This window comes from Pectinophora gossypiella, chromosome 15 (assembly GCF_024362695.1).
Source record: "Pectinophora gossypiella chromosome 15, ilPecGoss1.1, whole genome shotgun sequence".
Taxonomy (NCBI): Eukaryota; Metazoa; Arthropoda; class Insecta; order Lepidoptera; family Gelechiidae; genus Pectinophora; species Pectinophora gossypiella.
In genome coordinates this window covers 11,210,628-11,233,099 of record NC_065418.1, presented here as the reverse complement: position 1 = coordinate 11,233,099, position 22,472 = coordinate 11,210,628, and positions in this window count along the sequence as shown.

Genomic DNA, 22,472 nt, shown 5'->3' with positions numbered 1-22,472 from the left:
TTCAAGAAACACTACAGCATTCTGTGCCTGCCAGTATTAAAAGCAAACTGCACAAAGATAATTTAAAGCCCTCAACATCTGGAAAGGAAACATTCTGCAACGGTGATTTTCTGCTGGTTAAACTGCAAGATAGGAAAACAGAATATCGTTATGTTGCAATGTGCACAGGTGTTGAAGAAGATGATGAACTTCAAGTTAAATTTTGTAAAATCGTTGATGAAACTGGAAAAAAGTTCAGAATTAATGATGAAGATATTTCTTTCATCACCTGGGATCAAGTTTTTAAAAAACTTCCCGCCCCAAACTTAAAAATGAGGGGGCAACGTATTTTTTATTCATTTAATGAATCTATTGATGTCTTTGAACGCGGATTTTAAAATTTTAATATTTCTAATTACCTTTTAATTAAAATGTTTTTTTATATTTTAAGTACAAGAAAAGTTTAATACTGTTACTTAAGTTTTGTTTCTTTTTATTTCATTATTTACTATTGATATGATTAATAGTAAAGTTATAGATATTTTTGTTTTGATGGAAAGAAAAAGTAAGAACCTATTTGTTTTGTACCTAGCCTTAAGAAACATTTAATTTTATAAACAATGACTGCAAAGAAATGAAAAGTCTGATTATACATAATTAATAAGTAAAATTTAAATAAAATAATAATGTTGATTCTTAAAAAAACTCTGTTTTTAATATGTCTGCCTCTCTTCCCTGTCCATAGAGTATCCTCCCCTGTGCATCTTGTCTCTACCCTGTACTGAGTATCTACCCTGGTCACTTATAAATCGAGAAAAAACTAACAAATTGACTGGCCACTTTGTAAACGTTAACAACTTAAATGTTTCTATAAAAAAAATATATAATTAAGTAGAAATATTAAAAAAAATGCCATGCCGTCACTTCATACAACATATTACCTCTTAACTAAGAATGACCCAAACAGAGATCTTGACAACATATACACTTGGTCGCAACAAAATTCACTTGCCCTAAACCCTGATAAATCGCAAATGATAGTTCTGGAAACGAAATGTCAAATCGATAAAGTTATGGAATGCGACGAAAAAATAAAAATTAATGATATCGAAGTTAAGCAAGTGACAACTGCACGTAATTTAGGTTTGTTTTTGGATGGGGAACAAAAATATACTGACCATGTTAATAGGAAGATTCGGAACGCCTTTTATAAACTCAAAACCTTATATAAAATTAGACCATATATTAAAGAGGAGCTCCGTCTGCTTTTAACTGACCTTCTTGTACTTTCTCCTTTCAATTATTGCAGTACTGTATTTGGGCCTAGACTTAACTCTGGCTTGGAAAGAGCCATACAGCGAGTACAAAATGCTTGCATTCGCTTCTCTCTAAGTGTACCAAAAAGGGAATATATAACTCCATTCTTAAATAAAAAAGGTATTCTTAACATGAGCTCTAGAATGGAACTTCATTATGCTTGTACAGTGCAAAAAGTCATCTGGAATAAGAAACCGGAATATCTATTTGAAAAAATTACTTGGGTGAAAGACATTAATCGTAGAAACCTTCGTTCTGTCTCACAAAATCTCATTAAAACCGCAAAACACAAATCCGCACGCTACACGGGATGTTTCAAATTTAATGCAGCAAAAATCTGGAATGATCTCCCCCCTCCAATGAGGAATCAAATGAGCATAAATTGTTTTAAAACTAAATATAAATCAGCTTTACTAAAAAAACAATTAACTGCAGAAAAATTGAAACATTCCTACTGGAAAATGCTCAAGTTAAAAGATCATTTTTGATAAAATACTAACCCCATTCATTATATTACTGTTAAAATAGTTTACTTCTGACATATATATTCATTCAAACACAATCTAACCCAACAAACACGCTTAAACACGCGCGCACACACACACACACACACACACACACACACTCGCACGCATACACATACACACACACACACACTCAAGAGTACCTACTTATAATTTTAATTGATTGTCTTTTTATTGTTTATTTTTTCTACCTAAAGCTACTGTATAATTCTATTTAATATCCTCTAGCCCTCGTTGACAATTACTTCCGCACAATATCTCAGGAAGAGGAAATGACTGAAAACCAGCGCTGGATGGCGCCATAACATGGCTCCATGGCAGCACAAGCTGAGCCATTTCCTTTTGCCCGTATTCGCAATATTCATAATTAAGTACTTAGTTTATATAGCAAATGTAAATTGTTACTGGCAATAAATTTATTTTATTCTTATTCTTCTTATTCTTAAACCCGACTGCGGAGAAATCTCGCTCTAAAAAGTATGAAACAAGAAAATAGGTATATTTCCCTGAAATTCTTACGAATAATGATGTTAAGATTTTGTTTACACGGCATACGACCCCGGGTGTCTTGTAAACATTACTATTCGGGACAATTTCAGATAATGATACCTATTTGCTTGTTTCATGCTTTTTAGAGCGAGATTTCTCTGCAGTTTGACTTAGTTTTACACTTTTATTTACATTATTTTGGGGTCTTATTTATTAAAGTACTTCCAATACGAGTTTAATGCAAGATTTGGAGATAAAACATATCAGGAACAATAATACAAGTAAAGTAAATAGTATTAGTAGTAGGTGGGAAAAAGAGGTGAATTTATGTTAAGTATATGAGTTAAATAAAAGTATCGTCATATACAAAATAAACTTGACGAGGATTTTCAAAATTTTAAATATTTAATTTCCAAACCGATGATCGTCTATTTAATTTGATAAATGAAGTACACATTTATGTTAATGACAATAATCTGTATAATAGAATTGACTGTAAAATTCATGAAATTAAATGTGGATTCAAGTAAATGAGGCATTGAAAATTATTTCCGATTTATGGCATGGTTTGGGCTTGTTTAAATAAAATATTAAGTGATCATAGATAGTTAATAAATAGGCGTAGGTAAGATATAATACCCGGGATGATAAGCACATCATACCCACAAAGGCGCCATCGAAGCAATTCATCTAAAAAAGCAATTTAAAATTTGTTTGCACTGCGCGCTTACTTTTATACGCATAAATGTCAAGTAGCAATATTATTAATGTTGTTTTAATGTGCCGGGTGAGAGCCATCAGTGCACCCCATTTGTCCGGTCAAGATGTGAATGCCATTATGAGGCAAATCTGCAATAAGGCAGGTAAAAATAAGAATAAAAAAAGCTATTCCACATGCATAAATGAATGTCTAAACCGAACTAAAATAGAAGTTGAACTTGAAACTTTATTCAGGTCATCTAGAGTTATTTAAACACCTAAGTTAGTTATTTTTAATCAAAAAAACTTCACGTATTTATTTCCTTGTTTAATTGAAAGAAACTGTCAAAGATTAGCTAGCCGACCCGGAATGGATGTTAAATTTGTACATTTTTACCTGTGACGTATATACAAAAGAAAACATAACATAACAAATACTTTATTGCACAAACAGGAAAAAACAAAATACAAAACAAAAGAGAAATAGAATGAAAACAATATTCGTTCAATTAAAATATAGGTACAGTTTAAACAAAAAAAATATAGGGTGTTAGTGACATGATTTTCAATTCTATATTTTTGCGATGAAAAAATTCCACTTGATATTAAATCAGAATAATCAGCTACATCATCCGCCCCTCAGTATTCGTTACGATATGTTACTTACACCCCGTACAAGTACATACGTACGTACATACGTGGTAGTGACACCGTTATGAATACTGAGGGGGATGATTCAGACCATGATTCTGAGTTGATATCAAGTGGAATTTCCTGTCGGAAAATTAATGAAAATTTTAGTGTCTTTTTTAAATATTTTCCGTTCCATACTTTTGCGACGGAAAATTCCATTTGATATCAACTAAGAATCATGGCGTCCCTCAAAGTTTTCGTCACGATGTCACTAACACCCTGTATTAACAATTTTGTTGGTACAAAAAAGAAATAACTTTTCTACCCCTCGATATACTGTTCCTATTGTCGCATCCCCCATCAGTCCATTGTGGTGTTGTAACAACTCAATACAATAATGATACAATAAATAAAACGTCATTCAAACAGTAATAAAGTTGTTGAATAGGAATCATGTTACCAAGTTATTGTCCGAAATTGTATTGTTAACTATTATTAACTTTTTCTAACATAACGTATGTTCACGACTAAATTCCAATTGGGGTAGGCACAGGCCTGTATTGGGCTGGTTTTCCCATCGCTAGTTGGAAGGTCTGACAGGCAGTCGCTTCTGTAAAAAACTGGATCTGTCAAATCTTCAGGCTAGGTAAGCGGACCCTGTGAAAAACGGGATAATGGTATGATAACGGGATAATCATCTCCCTAGGAGATGATGATGATGATGTAGGCAAAGGCAAATCTGTTGCAAGGTGAACTAAGCACTCACGCGTTACTGAGCTTTCTGTTAGACCAACGTGATAGGTGGTAAGCCGTATCATCGCTGTCTATGATGATCGAGGCAACTGTGTTAAAGAAAACTGCACTTAAGACATACTATTAACCCTTCGAACGCCGGAACGCAGATCTCGACCAGACACAATGTAAAATCTATTGTGTCTGGTATCTCGGCATATGAGAGGTTAACTCTTTGTCATAGAATAATTATTAATACTACGGGAACCAAAGGACCATTCAAAAAATTCAAAATATATTTATTTTTCAAAATTGGCTTACAAAGTTAGCGCTTTTTGAACGTCAAACATAATTAAATTACATATTATGTAACTAGCTGTAAAAACTACTACCACATCGGAATCTGTAACACTGAGGGAAAGACGTGGCCAGAAAACCTCCCAGCACAGGGCCCTAGTCCTACTGTTTCATGTTTTCCTTTCTTTTCTTTTAATCCAGTTTGTATTACATAATTTATAGACTTAAATACAATGGTATTCCAATTACAGTCGGTGGAAGGAAAGTGAAAAATAAAGAGTTTATGTGACTTTATCACAGAAACAGTGTTTTATGAGCTCCCTGACAGAACCATGACCATGACTTAACTTTCTCTTTTACAAAAAACAAAGCTATACGGTGTGTATGTTTGTTGCAAGTCCAAACTAAATGCTAAGCTGTCTTGAATGCATTTGAAGTAAAGCTGCAGGATCGAAGCGGCAATTTGACAAAATGGTTATTGTTTTAGGTTTACGTGGTTAGTGGCCCCGATTCCTGCAGACACCGCCCAATTTTATTTTAAGTTATATCCGTCATTTTCATATACGTCGAAAAGGAAAGGGACGGATGATTCACAGCTCTTAATTTTAGGAAGAATGAGTAAATGAATGAATAACCCGGGCGAATCAAATAGGTATGTCGCTGGCATGCAATCCGTTTGACGTGCTGTCTACTTACCTGTGTCGGGTTATTGACTGATGTAAAATTTTTAGACGGTTGTTTTAGATTTGTCCTTAAAATTGACGTGTGTTCCATAAATTGTATGCTTGTCGATTACCCGTCCTTTTCCTTTTCGGCGGATAAGAAAATGACAGATATAACTTAAAATAAAATTAGATGGTATTTACAGGAATTAGCACCATTATCATAATTAAAACACATAATAACGGGTTTTTACCGCGTTTAAATCAATCTGTCATCCCGTGATCACGGCACTTGAAACAGTGTCGAAATATCGGGAGTCTCATATCCCTGATTTACATAACCCGTTGTTATGTATTTTATGTATTTATAATGGTTTCTTCTGTAATATTGTTTCGCATAACCTAATATATACTTCCGACTATATTACCAATCGCTTTGTGATCCCTAATTTGATTAGCAGGATGATCACCCGTACTTGTCCGAAAGTAAGATGGTCTGTGCTTCGGAGGGCACATCAAGCAGTCGTTACATTTACAACAACCATTTTCGGTACATGACAACACTGTACTGGCTTTGAAAAAAACGTATTCTTCAACAAATCGTATTTGGATAAAACCAACGAGGTTTTGGCCTGAAAATTTACTTTCAAATGACGCTATAATTCTTACGTCCTATTTTCGTCTTATAATACAGGGTGTTAGTGACATCGTAACGAATATTGATAGAGAGCATTGATGCCATGATTATGAGTTAATGCCATGTGAAATTTTCCGTCTTATAATTATAATTTGTAATTGTATACTTTTGCGATGGAAAAATTCACTTGATATTAACTCAGAATAAGTCTCTTAATATTATTTTTATTCTGGTGCAATAAAGTGTATTTGTAGTGTATTGTATTGTAATAAGTAGCTGAATCAACTCTCTCATTATTTGTTACGATGTCACTTACACACCACGTACAAGTATGTACAGATATCCAATGGGTGTTAGTGACACCGTAACAAATACTGACGGGGACGCTTCAGACCATGATTCTGAGTTGATATCAAGTGCAATTTCCTGTCGGAAAATTCATGACAATTTTAGTGTTTTCTTTTATTATTTTCAGTACCATACTTTTGCGACGGAAAATTCAGATATAAGACAGATTCAGAGATAGATTCAGATATTCAAATTATAACTACTCAGAATAATGGTCTGAATAATTCCTCAAAGTTTTTGTTACGATGTCACTAACATCCTGTATATAATATTTTGATGTAATATTAACTTATTTCGAGCACTATAATATTATGAATAAGTGCCGAATGGAACTCGCACCTAATTTCCGTTCGTACTTTCGCCATATATTATATTCAAATGTGCTAATATTGGAGCTAGCAATAAAATACCATATTTATATTAAAATGTCAAATTCTACACTAAGCTTAAAGCAAGCGGCACGATCATAATATCCGTGTGATTTCTTCTTACACTTTTGCATTAGATTGATCCCAGTAGGGACATATTACAAAAATCACTTTGTGATCCCTAGTTTGGTTAGGATATTACAGGCTGATCACCTGATTGTCCGAAAGTAAGATGATCCGTGCTTCGGAAGGCACGTTACGCTGTTGGTCCCGGTTACTATTTACTGATGTAAGTGAGTAATCGTTACATGAGCCATGTCTGGGGCCTTTGGCGGCGCAATAATAACCCTGACACCAGGGTTGATGAGGTTGGTATTCCACCTCACAACCCACACGATAAGAAGAAGAAGATTTGATTGATCAATATATATAATTTCACGCCCGTATTTCCTTATGAGGTGGGCAGAGCCACTAGTAATGCGAAGTCAACTTTCAGCCATAGTTGATACGAACTCCTTAGATGGAAATAATGATGACAAGGGTTAGCCTATCGCCCATAACAATTGTCCATCATGTTAGAAAGGACACAATCCCTTTGTCGGATTGTACGAAATGCCTGGAAAGACCAGCATCTGAACATGTTCTGTTTTTTATTCACTCTCGGTACTTCAAATTACAAATTTAAAAAATTTGGTTTGTAGGTTTAGGTTTCTATTTTTTTTTTTCATATTAATATAAGTAATTTCTAAATAATTTGTACGCGTATGTATGTCTATCTTATATTATACGTTAAAAATGTCTCTCTTGTCACGTAAGTCAGCTGGAAGAATTTTTTTTTTACAGATAAGCTTACCTGTACTATCTGTTTTCTTTGTATGTTCATTGTGTCTGTTTTATTGTGTACAAATAAATTTAAAAATAAATAAATAAATTTATGTTATGTTAGATATATAATGTTAATCTTTAAAAACGAATTTATATAATTTTATTTTAATTTTGGCCCTAGAACGGGCACTGAATGATTTCAGAAGGATCACAAGTCACCAAAAGACTTGTTGAATACTTTTCACAAACTGTGTGTTTATGCAAAATCGTTCGTGTGCCGAGAGCCTGCGATCAAACGGCCTTACAGCAACGGATATTGAAATTCTCGACAAAGCACAATCGAGTGCAACGGCGCGGAACTAAATCCGGTATATTATTCATTTTGTCAACTTACTCAATCTTTTGAACTGTTTAGTGTCATCTATGGGGTTGATACTCACTTTTTTTACCTGAGTCGGCGACGGAGATGTCAAGTGGCTTGTATAATGGTGTGAATAAACTGATTCACTAGCTCTATCGCCCGTAATATAAAATAGGTCATATATGTATATGAAAGGACATCATTTTTGCTTCCACCCTAGACACAAATGTTTACACAAATAAACGACGAAAAACACGTTGTGACGTAGAAGTGCTTCAACTTTCTTAATGTCCCTCAGTAAGTAATTATCGAATTTCCGAATACAAATGAACGCTAATTTCCATGTTCATCAATTATTTTTATCGTGTATCAGCATTTGAATTCGGAACTAAATAATTCATTGTTGTTTTGTTCACGCGAGCATCAAAAGAAAACAACAAAAAAGTACTTAGTTCCGAATTCAAATTCTGATAGAACTGTATAATGATTGTAGTTTTACTATTAGAATCTCCAATATCTAAGGCGCCCCATACATCTACAATAATATTGTACAATCCTTTAATTGTGCAATAATATTGAATAACCCCTTTGATTCCAAATATTCAATAAATTCTCTCAATAAAATTGACATACCAGTCTGAACAATATTTTTGTGCGAGCAACATGTCTGACAACGAAGTTTTGGCGACAGCCGCGCTGTTAATTTTGTTGAATAGAAAAAAATAGTGTATGGGTTAAAGAATAGTTGAAAAGAAGGCCAGTTTACACTCATGAAAGGCATAATACCATGACTGACCGATCGCAATCGCTCCGAAAACTAAAATTAAAAATATTACGCAATGTTAAGCCTACACAGTGCAAGAAAAAATATTGCCAAATAAAAATTAAGCTTGCTCAATCTTTTGTTCAATCATTGTGCAATGTTTCAATACTATCCCTAAACGTTCAATAATATTGTATTGATATATTGTACAATATTATTGTATGTGTATGGGGCGCCTAACACCACCACCTAAATATGTTGGCTACCGTATAATTAAATAAGAAGTTTGCATTAGTATCAGCACAGCCTAGTTCGATACATTATGTGATTACTTTCTTCTAGTCACACCACGACTATAATCGGTGGACCAGGAAAATCTTGTAATTCGTGCATTGCCAAGTTACACGTACAGTTATAATAAGTAAGTATACAAGTATAAATAAGTTTTTTGTTAATATAAGGTCGTGGAAAATAAAGCTTTTATGTTAAAAAAAAAATACTTAGTAGATTACTGGCAAGTAAACTTTTGGGAATCTCATTGTTTTTGACGCAAAATGTCCCCTTCGGAGGACTTAGGAAATTTTGATGTGTTTTTGTAAAGCCTAGGAACATTTTGTGATAGACACATTTTATGACACAGATAATTTGCTATAGGGACATTCAGCGAAAAATGTTGTGTTGTCTTTTGTTATTTTGGAAACGCGTGCAATAGACACATTTTTGACACATTTCAATATAATATGTCAATACTAAAAGACATTTCAAAAACCCAAATTATGGTAAAAGAAGGGAAGAAGAAATATATTTCGTACATAATAATGCATTGTTTTGTCTTACAGAAAAAAGTAAACGATCTCTAATATTATTGCGTGTTTGAAGTGAGAAATCTGGTCAAGGGTATTTCGATAATGTTGTTAAAGAGTTCAGTATAAAATATATTTAATTTTTATGGCTAATAATCTATATTATTGGTGATCTGGTGAGTTAAAAAGGCCACGTCGAAGCAATTCGTCTAATAAAACAATATTGCTATTTGACATTGATATTGCGCAAATTTCGAATTGCAAATTTAATCCCCTCGAAATGGACGCCTGAAATTGTATTTTATTTAAGAGATCTATTTTCATTAAAGCATATACTCAATTTATTGAGAAGAGAGCCTTAATCCTCAGTTTCTATTTTGACAGATAGAAATCCTGTCTTGTGATTGGTTGAAGCTATCAACTTTTAACCAATTATAGGATAGAATCTGTCAAGATAGAAACAGAGTTACATTTACAGCCCGTTTAAGTAAATAACTCAAAGTCACATACTTACATTATGTAATGGTTCGCGTAACATTCGTGATGCGACCTACATACTTCACTTGACACCCCGCATGTTTGAAGTCAGCAGCCGAGATATTTGCCGTCTCCCGCGGAACCCTGAGAACAGGCTTTGTCTAAAAGCAATCCGCGTAAAACGTGAGGTGTATGCACTGCGGTTTAGTAGGCTGCCGCTCATATAAAGCTACTTCATATTTTTAGGCGTAAAGCGGAGTGTTTTGCGTACAAGTCATTTAATTTTATGCTTTAGGAAATGTTACAGATACCCTACATAGAGTCACAGGTAAAGAAATATAACAGGCCTACTGGAACAAATTTCTGTTGGAAATAAGTTGTGCCTTTTGTCTCTCCTCATGTTGTAATATTGTGTTTTATGTGTTTTCCTGTGTACAATAAATCATTAAATAAATAAATAACTTGCAGCTTTCAATAGGAAGTCTAAAGATGCATGTGACCATTATCACAATCTCTTAAAATAGTGTAGTCCTTCCTTCTCTCTCTCTCTCTCTCTCTCTCCTTGGCATTTATTATTCCCATCTGATGGTGGGGTCTACCTTCTTCGTACTTCTCTTCCACACGCTCTATCAGACGTGTCGTTCTCGGAGACATTGCACATGCACAGTTCGTTTTTGACCACATCAGCCCATCTTGTTTTTGCTGTCCTTCCTTCACAAACACAAACTAAATTTTATTCGCCATTTCCAAAGTTAGCTCTATTTCCTTAACTTATCATAAGTGTACTATTTTGAAAACGTTCAAACTAAAATTCGAATCGAATAAAGCCAAATTAAAATTAAGTTTTATTCGCCAATTTAAAATACGAGTCAAGCTCAGCAGGGCTAACAATACATGTGCGACGTAATAAAATTATCAATTGATTCAATAGATTTTGTCGAAATCTATAAGTCTGTTTTTTCCCTAACATGCATGCCACGTAATTTTGTTCGTATTTTGACATAACAACAGGACTTATTTAGGACTAAACGACATAATTATAACGTCAGAATTGATAAAATTTCCGTGACTGGAGGATTTTCTTTTTTCATTACGGGTGTTTTATCGTTCAATCGTGCTTTACGCTGCACCTTAAGCTGTGTCAACGCGGTGGAGGCATAAATAATAAAGACGGCAGGTTTTCCGCGTCGCGAGTCATCCCGCGGCAAACAACTAGACTATATGTATACCTAGTTATATATAGGCACTAGCGAGGTAATGGAGGCAAGAGCAATTGCTAATAAACTTTGAAAGCGGATATTTGTTCAAGTTTTGGTTTTGAAACGGATTCCATGCAAACGAGACGCCTTTTTGATTCGTCCGGGTTATTCATTCATACATACAAATACATACATAATCGTAAGCAGGGACACTTCTCTTGCTTCTTCGACATTCATCAATCGCTTCATAAACGCACGCCGGTGCAGAGTAGATCGTACGAAAACTTTTCTAAAGACATCCCCAATTTGGTCTATGTATGTCCTTCTAGGTCTTTCTCTCCCAGCCCTACCATCAACCTTCGCTTTATTTGACGCTTTTGTAATCCTATTATCCTTCATCTGCTCTACGTGTCCAAAACGAACTTAACGTTTCTCACTCTATCACTCAATTTAACGGCACGTTAAGCCGTTGGTCCCGGTTACTACTTACTAATGTAAGTAGTCGTTAGAAACGTGAAGAAACGTGAAAGCTACTAATAATTGTTCACCTTGCATATCTGCTTTCAAGATGGCTGAACTTTGTTGATCGGTATAAATCAATAACTTCAACTGGGTTTCAGCGCTACGTAATAAAACTAAATACACACACACACATATATATAGTCTCACAGTTCTCTTACGTCTCCCTCCACATTCAACCGAAGGCAGTATGGAGCATACTCCACCACGCTGCTCTTTACCGCGGGTTAATGGAGACACAATAAAGGGTTACTATTGAGCCACCAAAGGCCCCTGACATCGCTCATGTAACGATTACTCACTTACATCAGTAAATAGTAACCGGGACCAACGGCTTTACGTTCCTTCTGAAGCACGGATCATCTTACTTTCGGACAATCAGGTGATCAGCCTGTAATGTCCTAACCAAATTATGGATCACAAAGTGATTTTTGCTGATATGTTCCCACCGGGATTCGAACCCGGAACCTTCGGATCATGAGCCCAACGCTCAACCACTGGACCACAGAGGCCGTTAAAATAAACTTAAATATATTTTTCTGCTAACACTACATGTAAAGATGGAGGTTTACAGGTACTTACTAGAGTCTCGTTATTTAAAGCCGGGATTACAGACTGGTCTTAAAACTGACTGAGGGATTATGTCCCTCTCCAACATGATGGTCTCTATGTATTGCGGACTTTGTATCAAAAGAGGCTTTTTTTTTTGACGTAACTTACGTCATAGAATAAGGACTAATATCACGTATGGAACGGCAAGTCTCCGCTCCCCACCAGCGGCTGCGCTAGGTTTACCTCACCCCCTCGAACATAGTTTAATCTTCGATCGTATGATATCAGACGTCACACACACAGATGCGAGTGTACGATAATGTCAATGTGTGGTGTCTGTGTAAAACGAGGTTGTTTGTATGAAGTGTCTGGGGAGTGCTTACGTGGCTAGATTTGCCGAATATGACAATTTTAGACAACAGGCCTGAGGGCTCCGAGTTGGTAACTTCGGTTCAGAGTGTCATCTGAGAAGATTATGCTTGAGAAAATTAGCCCCTTAGTGATTGAGTAAGCGCTGAAAAAAGAGAAAACATTGACCATGCTGAGTCCCGAAGTGTTCTTGATAACGTCAGCTGGTTGGCCGCGTCTATGGTCTGAGGGTGCCAGTTAGGCACTGCTGAGAGGATAATATTTAAAAGAATTGATCGAATCTTATGGGTCAATAGCGATAAGCGCTGAATGAGGGAAATCGTCGACCACGCCGGCGGGGTCGATATCGGGGTTCTGAAGTGTTTGTTGTCGCGAGCTGATTCGCCGCCTCGTATAGTAACGCCCTTTGCGCGTTATTTTTCGGTACCGTCCCTAATCGGGTTGTGTTCGGAGGCCGCAACTACCAGGTGATTTGGGTAGCAGTTATGCCAGCCACACAAAAACTGCATTCCAGCTACAATTCATCAGTTGGCTTACAGGTCATAATGCAGTTCATCTCTAAGTTATTCACATAACATAAACATGAACAACCCATATACGTGCCACTGCTGGGCACAGGCCTCCCCTCTATCAACCGGTAGGGGTATGGGGCATACTCCACTACACTACTCCACTGCCGGTGTTGGTGTTTTTAGGGCTAATAGCCTGGACCAACGGCTTAACGCGCCCTTCGAAACACGGAATCATCTTACTAAGTTACTTACTGAAGTTCTATTATAAGTGAAGAACGAAAGAAAATGTTAAGTTTTATTTCTTCTTGTGTACCTACTTACTAACAGCTATGGATCTTAACATAATATAAGAATCACGACTATATCCCAATTGGAGTAGTCAGAGGTACATCCATCGCAAGAGGAACTAAGTACTCGCACCACACCAAGCTTTCCGTTAAACTAATATAATTACCACTACTAAGTACATGTTGTTTAGGACCCCGAAACCAACTCCGCTGGCGTGGTCGACGATTTCTCTCAATCTCTTTCCTTTCCCTCAATCGACCCATTAGGGTCGATTAGGGTAGATTCATTCTTTCAAATATTTTTCCTCTCAGACGACGCCCTGAGCCGAGGTTCGCGCCCAACTGGGCACCCTCAAGCCTGTTGTCTTAAACGTTGTACCGGGTGAGAGCCTTCAGCGCTCCCCATTTGTCCGGTCAAGTAGTTAATGCCATCTGTGACAAATCTACAATAAGTGACGTCAAAAAAAAGGATCCATGTTGTAAGAAACAAAACACATTTTCATTTTATTATCATTTTATTTGTAAGGACATTACAGGCTTGAATCAGCTGATTGTCCGAAAAAGTAAGATGAATCCGTGCTTCGGAGGGCACATTAAACCGTTGGTCCTGGCTGTTAGCCGTAAAACACCTCCACCAACCCGCAGTGGAGCAGCGTATTGGAACATCCTCCCCAGAGGCCGGTGCCCAGCAGTGGGACATATAAACGCTGTTTATGTTATGTATTATATTAATTTTATTAGTATGAAAGGAGGGTACCAACTTCGTAAACTTATTCAACGGACTCCGATAAGATTTATGTTATGTATTTACTTGTTAAAAAGTTTTAATTATAGAGTAAAGTGTAAGTACAATTCCAAATAAATTTTGAAAGGCTTCCGGGCTTAGAATAGGTACTTTCTTAAGGACCAACCAACCACTTATCAGCCTTAGGTATATTTTATGTACTGTGCCTCGTTTAGCGGTTTACAATGATAGTCGTTTTTCTATGCTGTTCTATAACACGTTCAGCTGCTTGTCTCCCCGGGCATGTCATAAAATCCGACAGAGGGATTGTGGCGTCTAACATGATGGACTAATGTTATGGGCGATAGGCTGATCCCTTAACACCATAAGGTTCATCATATCCAGCTTATATCGTACCAATCAAAAACATAAATGTGAAATGACAGCCAAGTTCAATACAATGATAAATGCTTTGGTTGTTGACTTCAACGACAAAAGAAGTGAGATCTAAATGGGTGCCAAGTTCAATGGTCAGTCCTGAATTTATTTATAAGTAACAGTATAACATATAATATCTTCTTATAACATAAGATAATGTATTGTAGCCTAAGGTCTGTCTTGGCTATATACGTATATAAATTAGGGTGGTCCTATATATATATATATACTGAATCTGCAAGACATCTCGTCTTTTATCAAAACTCCGACAGTGCCCTATCTATCAGCCTTATTCCATTACGTCAGAAAGCCATTGGCCCAATACAATGAATCTGTGATCACCATTCATTAGTGAGTAATAGGAAGTGCCCGGTCTATTAGATTAAGTCGGATTTGTACCATTCCCCCATTTATCGATTCTACTGTCCTTCCTTCTTTGTTGAGTGTATTTCATAATAAATATTATTGTATTATTTGACAGGCTACTATTGTAAAAAACTAGTAACACTTTGTGGTCGCTTCACTTATTTTACCTCGAAAAATAAAAAAGCTGTAAGTACATTGGAAAATACAATATGGAAGTGTATCACCACCCTCACACAATGTGCAAAAAATCACCAGAAAGGTCTCTTCCTCCTTTGAATGCGAGGCTCGAAATTACAAACCTACTCGGTTTAGAAAATATATAATATATTTTTCATCAATAAGGCTTAATTTTAGATTATTTAAAGCTCAACAGATATTAATTACTTACTTATATTTTACTTTTTTTTACATATACTTATATCTTTCTAATTTCTAATTTTTAAGTTTGATGTGTAATTTTAATTTTACTTTATTTTTAAATACGTAAGTACCCTTAATTGTATAAGTTATGTACGCCGTAATTGTCATATATATTAGTCACAATACCGTAACCTTATAAATGTAAAATGTTTAAATATATGTGATGTGGTTGTACTTTATAAATACATAAATAAATACATACTGTTTCATTGACAAAGTTTTTGCACAAAAGTTGCTTTAGTGCCTAAAGCATTTTTTGTGGCTAATGACAGGGCGTTAGTGACATCGTAACGAATACTGATGGGAAAGATACAGCTCATGATTCTGAGTAAATATCAAGTGGAATTTTCCGTCTCAAAGTTCATGCAGTTATACACTTTTGCAATGGAAAATTTCACTTGATATTAACTCAGAATCATGGTTTGAATCATCACATCATCAGTCAATGTTTTCGTTTCAATGTGACAAACACCCTGTATTGCTCCTATTTCATGAGTTTACATACATCATCATCATCATCAGCCCATTAACGTCCCCACTGCTGGGGCACGGGCCTTCTCTATGGATGGATAGGGAGATCGGGCCTTAAACCATCACGCGGGCCCAGTGCGGATTGATGGTTATTAACGACTGCTAATGCAGCCGGGACCAACGGCTTAACGTGCCTTCCGAAGCACGGAGGAGCTCGAGATGAAAGCTTTTTTGTGGTCACCCATCCTATGACCGGCCTTTGCGAAAGTTGCTTTACTTCAATAATCGCAGACCGAGCGCGTTAACCGCTGCGCCACCGAGCTCCTCACATAGAGTTTACATACATACATATATAAACAGCCTATATAAAGTCCCACTGCTGGGCACAGGCCTCCCCTCAATCAACCGGAGGGGGTATGGAGCATACCAAACAAACATGAGTTTATCAAACTATAATACTATTTGGCACATACAATTATTGCTTTTTCCGCTCTCTTCAAAGTCTTCATACATATTCGTCTTCCTTTAAAACATCCTGAATTATATCACTTTACTATGTTTTTATTATTTACTTACATAAATACTTTACTCAAGCAACTTGCTACATGCAAACACTTCTTAAGAGCTAGTAAAGTTATCAGGTGCCTTACAGGCAGATTTTAATCTTTAACGAGGTTACTTGTACTCTGTATTCGTGTTTAAAACGGTCTGCTCCTTAATCCGCGTGTCATAAAAAAATACTCCAAAAAAGGCAGACTGGAATACAGTCAGTGAACATGCCATTTCTGACTGCTGATTTGAGTCAGATTCTTTGTGATAACTCGCATCATAACGCGCGGTTTCCAGAATTTGTGGCCAGTAATTTGCTATAGGCTCGCCCCCTACTACATAGAACATAAACATAAGACATTGGAAATGGAATGAGTGTGTCACTATACATCTCTGCCTACCCCAACGGGGTACTGGCGTAATGCTATGTAGTGTATAATATTAATTTAAATTGCACTTCATAATTTTAGTAACAGTCCGAAATTCATTTGCGAAACTATGTCGCTGCGACACTCGTCGGAGTTTTGAATTTTCAAAATACCAACCGCTTATCTCGCCGTGCATTCAGAAGCGAGTTGTCAAAATTCATTACAGAATGGGAGGTATTCTTTTTAGAATTAAAAAAGTAGTTCTCAAGAACTCGTAAGATGGCGCTCATCAACTACGTTACTTTGCCATTGCCAAGATGCCAATAGTTAAAATATATTTTTATTTAAGTAATTTAGGAAATAAACAAAAGAGACAAAGATTTATCTTCTTATTTCATCCTCTCGGGGCATTCTAATAAGATTCTGTTTTATTTCTTCATTATTTGTTTATTTTAAAGCATATTTTTTTAAAATTAATGTGACATGTACGTTTCATTTTATGATTTCAAAAAGAAAAACACAAATTATATAACGTTCCGTTACATGCAGTAACCTACCAAGTACAGCGCCATCTATCCAGCAGCTACGATAAAAATAAAAAGAAAATTAGTCATTGTTATCCACGTTTGAACTGCGGTTTTTATATCTTTCAATTAAAGTAGGTATACGCTAAAACTATTTTGTCTAAGGGGATTATATTTGACATAATTAATCGACATTAGTAGGTCGATAGCGATAAGCGCTGAATGAGGGCAAACGTCGACCACGCCGGCGTGGTCGGTATCGGGGTCCTGAAGTGTTTGCTGTCGCTAGCTGATTTACCGTTTCTATGGCTAGTGTATCGGGGTCGTGTATTACGTCCTTCGGACTAAAAGTCATAAGGTGCAAGCACAGCATTAAAATACACTCAAGAGTCACAAAGCAATTCATCATAATTATCCATCTCAGGACTTTGTATCAAAAGCGGCTGCAAGTTGTCTTTTGTCTTCTAGTTACTTCTATGGTTCTGTTAGTAGAAATAGTTTATGTAACACAATTGCCCCGATTCCTGCAGACACCTCCTAATTTTGTTTTAAGTTATACTTGTCATGTTCTTATCCGCTGAAAAGGAAAGGGACGGATAATTGACAACAGTAATTTTAAAGTGAGTGAGCGAATGAATCCTCCGACAGCCTCCGTGGTCTAGTGGTTAGAGCGTTAGGCTCACGATCTGGAGGTCCGGGTTCGATTTCCGATGGGGACATTGTCGAAATCACTTTGTGAGACTGTCCTTTATTTGGTAAGGACTTTTCAGGCTTGAATCACCTGATTGTCCGAAAAAGTAAGATGATTCCGTGCTTTGGAGGGCACGTTAAGCCGTTGGTCCCGCCTATTAGCCGTAAAAACACCTCCACCAAACCGCAGTGGAGCAGCGTGATGGAGTATGCTCCATACCCCCTCCGGTTGATTGAGGGGAGGCCTGTGCCCAGCAGTGGGACGTATATAGGCAGTTTATGAGCGAATGAATGAATTACCCGGGCGAATAAAATAGGCTTCTCACTGATATGCAACCCGTTCAACGTGTGCTGTCAACTTAATTCTGCATGGCCAAAATACAATTTTGGAAAGGCTTTTTACTGCATAAAATTGACGTGTGTTCTATAAATTTTATGCCTATCGATTACCCATCCCTTTCCTTTTCGGCGGATAAGAAACTTACAGGTATAACTTAAAATAAACTTAGATAGTGTTTACCGGAATCAGCACCAATATAATACAAAATACACAAAGATATGATAACACGCAAAGATATATTATGTTAGTCAAACCAAGAATATTCCTAGAAAGTTCCTTCTATCCTCAATAATTCTGCTAATTGAGCAAAGCATTAAACAGTTTGAATACTTCCGCCTTTCACAGAGTCCCATTTAAACCTAATCTTATTACGGAAATCAAGGAATTCGATAAAAATCTTTTCTATCATTAAATGAAGCGCTTTCTTTACAGCACCGTTTCCAGAATTATCTTTATTATGGCAGCGTAATCAAACAGATACAAGACTCGCGCCTATAATTCCTATCGAGGTGGCCATTCCTACAAGTTATTAGAGGCAACTTGCAGAAACACTGTACGTAATTGTAGTCAAAGGTTGCTTCCTCACGACACAATGCAATTGGCTAGTTTGCAACTAGTCAATTCAGTTACTTTTTACTAAACGTCAAAACACTAAATTACTATGTAATTTGTATGAAAAAGAACACTGTGACCATCATAGAATAACGTGATGGCGGATTTATTATTACGTTTTCTTGATAACATATACTTAGATCTGTCTTTATTTAGTAATCGGAATTTCATAATTTATCTTTGACCTAGTACGTAGTAGTAGAAAGTATTTACCCAATTATCGTCGCCCGAAAGTCACGTAAGCGCCTGTTGTAAAAATGTTTGTTTTGATTCTTCGCAAAAGACAAGCTGGTTTAGATCCTAGTAAAGAAATGTGGTGTAATTTTTTAATTTTAATTTTTAATCACATTTTTCAAAAAGGACCTTTGAAAGGAAAGGAAAGAAATTTGCATCTAAGTACCGTAACTGTATAGAATTTGAGTATTCAAAACGTCACTTGTTTCGACGTCGCGCCGTGAGGAAGATCGCTAACAAAACCGTTTCACAGAATTGTGTATTCGTAACTACACGAACATGGATTTCTATTTGCAGATTCAGTTTAACTAACTGCACTGTAATAATTCAAATAGCAAGATGCAACTACATTGCATTGCAAATTAATTAGCAAAGTGATTAATATTCATTGAATGTCCGGTCTATGATAGTACAAATGTTGATAATTATCATACATTTAGATTACATACATTACGCATGGAATAAACAATATTACTACGTGGAGAAGGGACTACTGGAATGCCGGAAGCACTATGGGCTATGAAGACAAAAGCATGGGTGCCAAAAATGTCAGGAAGCAATGTGGTCAACCGAGAAAAAAAATGGTGTTGACTTGGTTGTATACTTGGCATCTTTCCGGCCAAGTAGTTAATGCCATCTGCGGCAAATCTACAATAAGTCACGTCAAAAAAGAAAACATCTTGGAAAGAGAGAGCCCAAGATCGGAAGGAGTTGAAGAATAGGAGAGAGGCATTTGCCCTGCAGTGGCAGGTTTTCACCTAAACATCACTATTTGGAAGAATTTCCGAGAAATATACCTACTTTCTTTTTGACCTGACTTATTGTAGGTTTGCCGCAGATGGCATTAACTACATAGCCGGACAAATGGGGAGCGCTGAGGGCTACTCACCCGGTACAACATACACATACCCGGTAGACATTTGACATGTAAAATTTAAAAATTTTATGAATAAATGAGTATGAGTATGAGTACAAAATGTTAGACAACAGGCCTGAGGGTGCCCGGTTGGGATTACTTACTTTATTTTCTTGTTATATATAAATAAAAATATATAATATAAATAAAAATATCAGTTTTAAAACTAAAACCCGACTACGGAAAAAAAACACGCTCTAAACTATACGCACACTCTACACTTTTTAGTATGTAACAAGAAAATAAAGTAAGTAATCCCACTTTATTTTCTTGTTACACACTAAAAAGTGTAGAGTGTGCGTATAGTTTAGAGCGTGATTTTTCCGTAGTCGGGTTTTAGTTTTAAAACTGATATTTTTATTTATATTATTTTCAGGTCTTATTTATTAAGATAACGCGCATCCGATACGTGTATTCTGCAAAATTTGGACATAAAACCTATCCGGAACATGTCTGAGCAGTCATATTACCAATTCAACATAATTATCGAATAAATACAAGAAAACCCGCAAGTAAAAGATAGTAATATGTATATATTTGAAATGTGCAAATCAAACCCTTTCATTTGATACCAAACACACTACCATTAGAAAAAAAATCATACCTATTTTATGTCCTATAGAGGGCGCCACTTTGAATTTAACGAAGTAAGAGGATCCGTGCTTCGGAAGGTACGTTAAGCCGTTGGTCGCAGGCTGCTAGCTCAAATGCCTCCCCCCGCACTGGAACAGCGTGGTGGAGTATGGTCCATACCAACTGCGATTGATAGAAGGGAGGCCTGTTCCCAGCAGTAGGACGTATATAGGCTGTTTAAGTTATATTGTGCTTCCAACGACCACAACAAATTACGGTAAAATAATGTTTTTATTTATTATAACAATTATAATTATGTGTATTATTATTATGTAGTTTATGTAGTCGAAAGTGTATTTATTTTTATATGTACAAGTATTCCCATGCTGCACTATCCCGCTATGGGTGAATATCAAAATGTGTCAAGTTTGGTGGCGACTGTCATATAATTTTTTCGTGAAAAATTGGAGAAATTGAGAAAATTGGGAATTGAAAAATTCCTTTTTCATGTCGGAACCGAGGATCCTTTTGGATCTTTTTCATGTCGGAACCCAATTTTTCACGAAAAAATAATATGAAATTTCGCCACCAAACTTGAAATTTTGAGATTCACCCTCTATATTACATAATATTCAATAGTTCCCATACTTAAAGGTTGCCTGGAAGAGATTGCTACCTAGCAATAAGGCCGCCTATTGTACTAATTCTATTTCTCTTTTGTTTTGTATTTTGTTTTTTTCCTGTTTGTGCAATAAAGTATTTTTTATGTTGTTATGTTATGTTTACATACAATGGAGCTAAACTTTACAATAATTTACCCTCACTTATAAAAAATAGTAATTCTTTCAACATTTTCAAACACAAACAAGCTCAGTATATTTCACAAAATAAGTAAATGACTATCTGGTTTTTGTGAGGTTTTTCGCGCGGTGGTTTCTGATCTAAGCAGTTATATTGAGCGATACCTATTAAGTACACTGCATACGTTAGTTATTAAGTTAAATTATAATAAGTTCTCTTCTCATGTAAGTGACTGTATATCTTTTTTGAGAATAAAGACAGTATCTTTAAATAATTAAAGCACATAATAACGGGTTCTTACCGCGTTTAAATGGGGATATGAGACTCCCGATATTTCGACACTGTTGCAAGTGCCACGATCACGGGATGACCATTTAAACGCGGTAAGAACCCGTTATTATGTGCTTTAATTATGATAATAACCGCGTAAACTTAAAACAGTATCTTTAAAGTAAAAAAAGTAAAGCCGAAAAGTAGTAGTAGAAGAAAAAGTAAGTAAGTAAGTAGTAGTAGTAGTAAAAAAAAGTAGTGGTGTAGTAGTTTGTTTTTAAAGTATTTTATCTATCTATCTTTTAACCGAACCGAAGTTATGTTTATACATAGCCGAAATCGCGGGCTAAAGCTACTACTATTATGAGATCGTAATCATACAACCATTTATTATAATTATTATTAAGTACTGTAGGAAGTTGAGCATAGTTCCGTTATCGTTAATTATTGTCTCTCCGTTATTTATATGTAATATACGTGTCAGATTTATTATACTTATGAGCATGTTTTTCGTTATATTGATACTAGAGCTTTTATTTTTCATAGCTAAAGTTGACCATTTCGAGTTTGGAACGAAAAAATCGGATAACTTTGTAAGTATCATTAGTATTTTGTTGGTATTCAGTTTTTGGTGACGCTTTTTAGAGTTAATTATTTATTTATGTACGGTACAACACTGGATATAAGACATTCATTTAAATACTAAATTTGTAAAGTAACTTATCATATCTTCACAGTATAAAGTGCCTCATATTATTCATGATTTTACAGGGTCCCTTCAAAATAGATTTTTCGAAATACCAAAACTGTCGTGGTCCAAAATC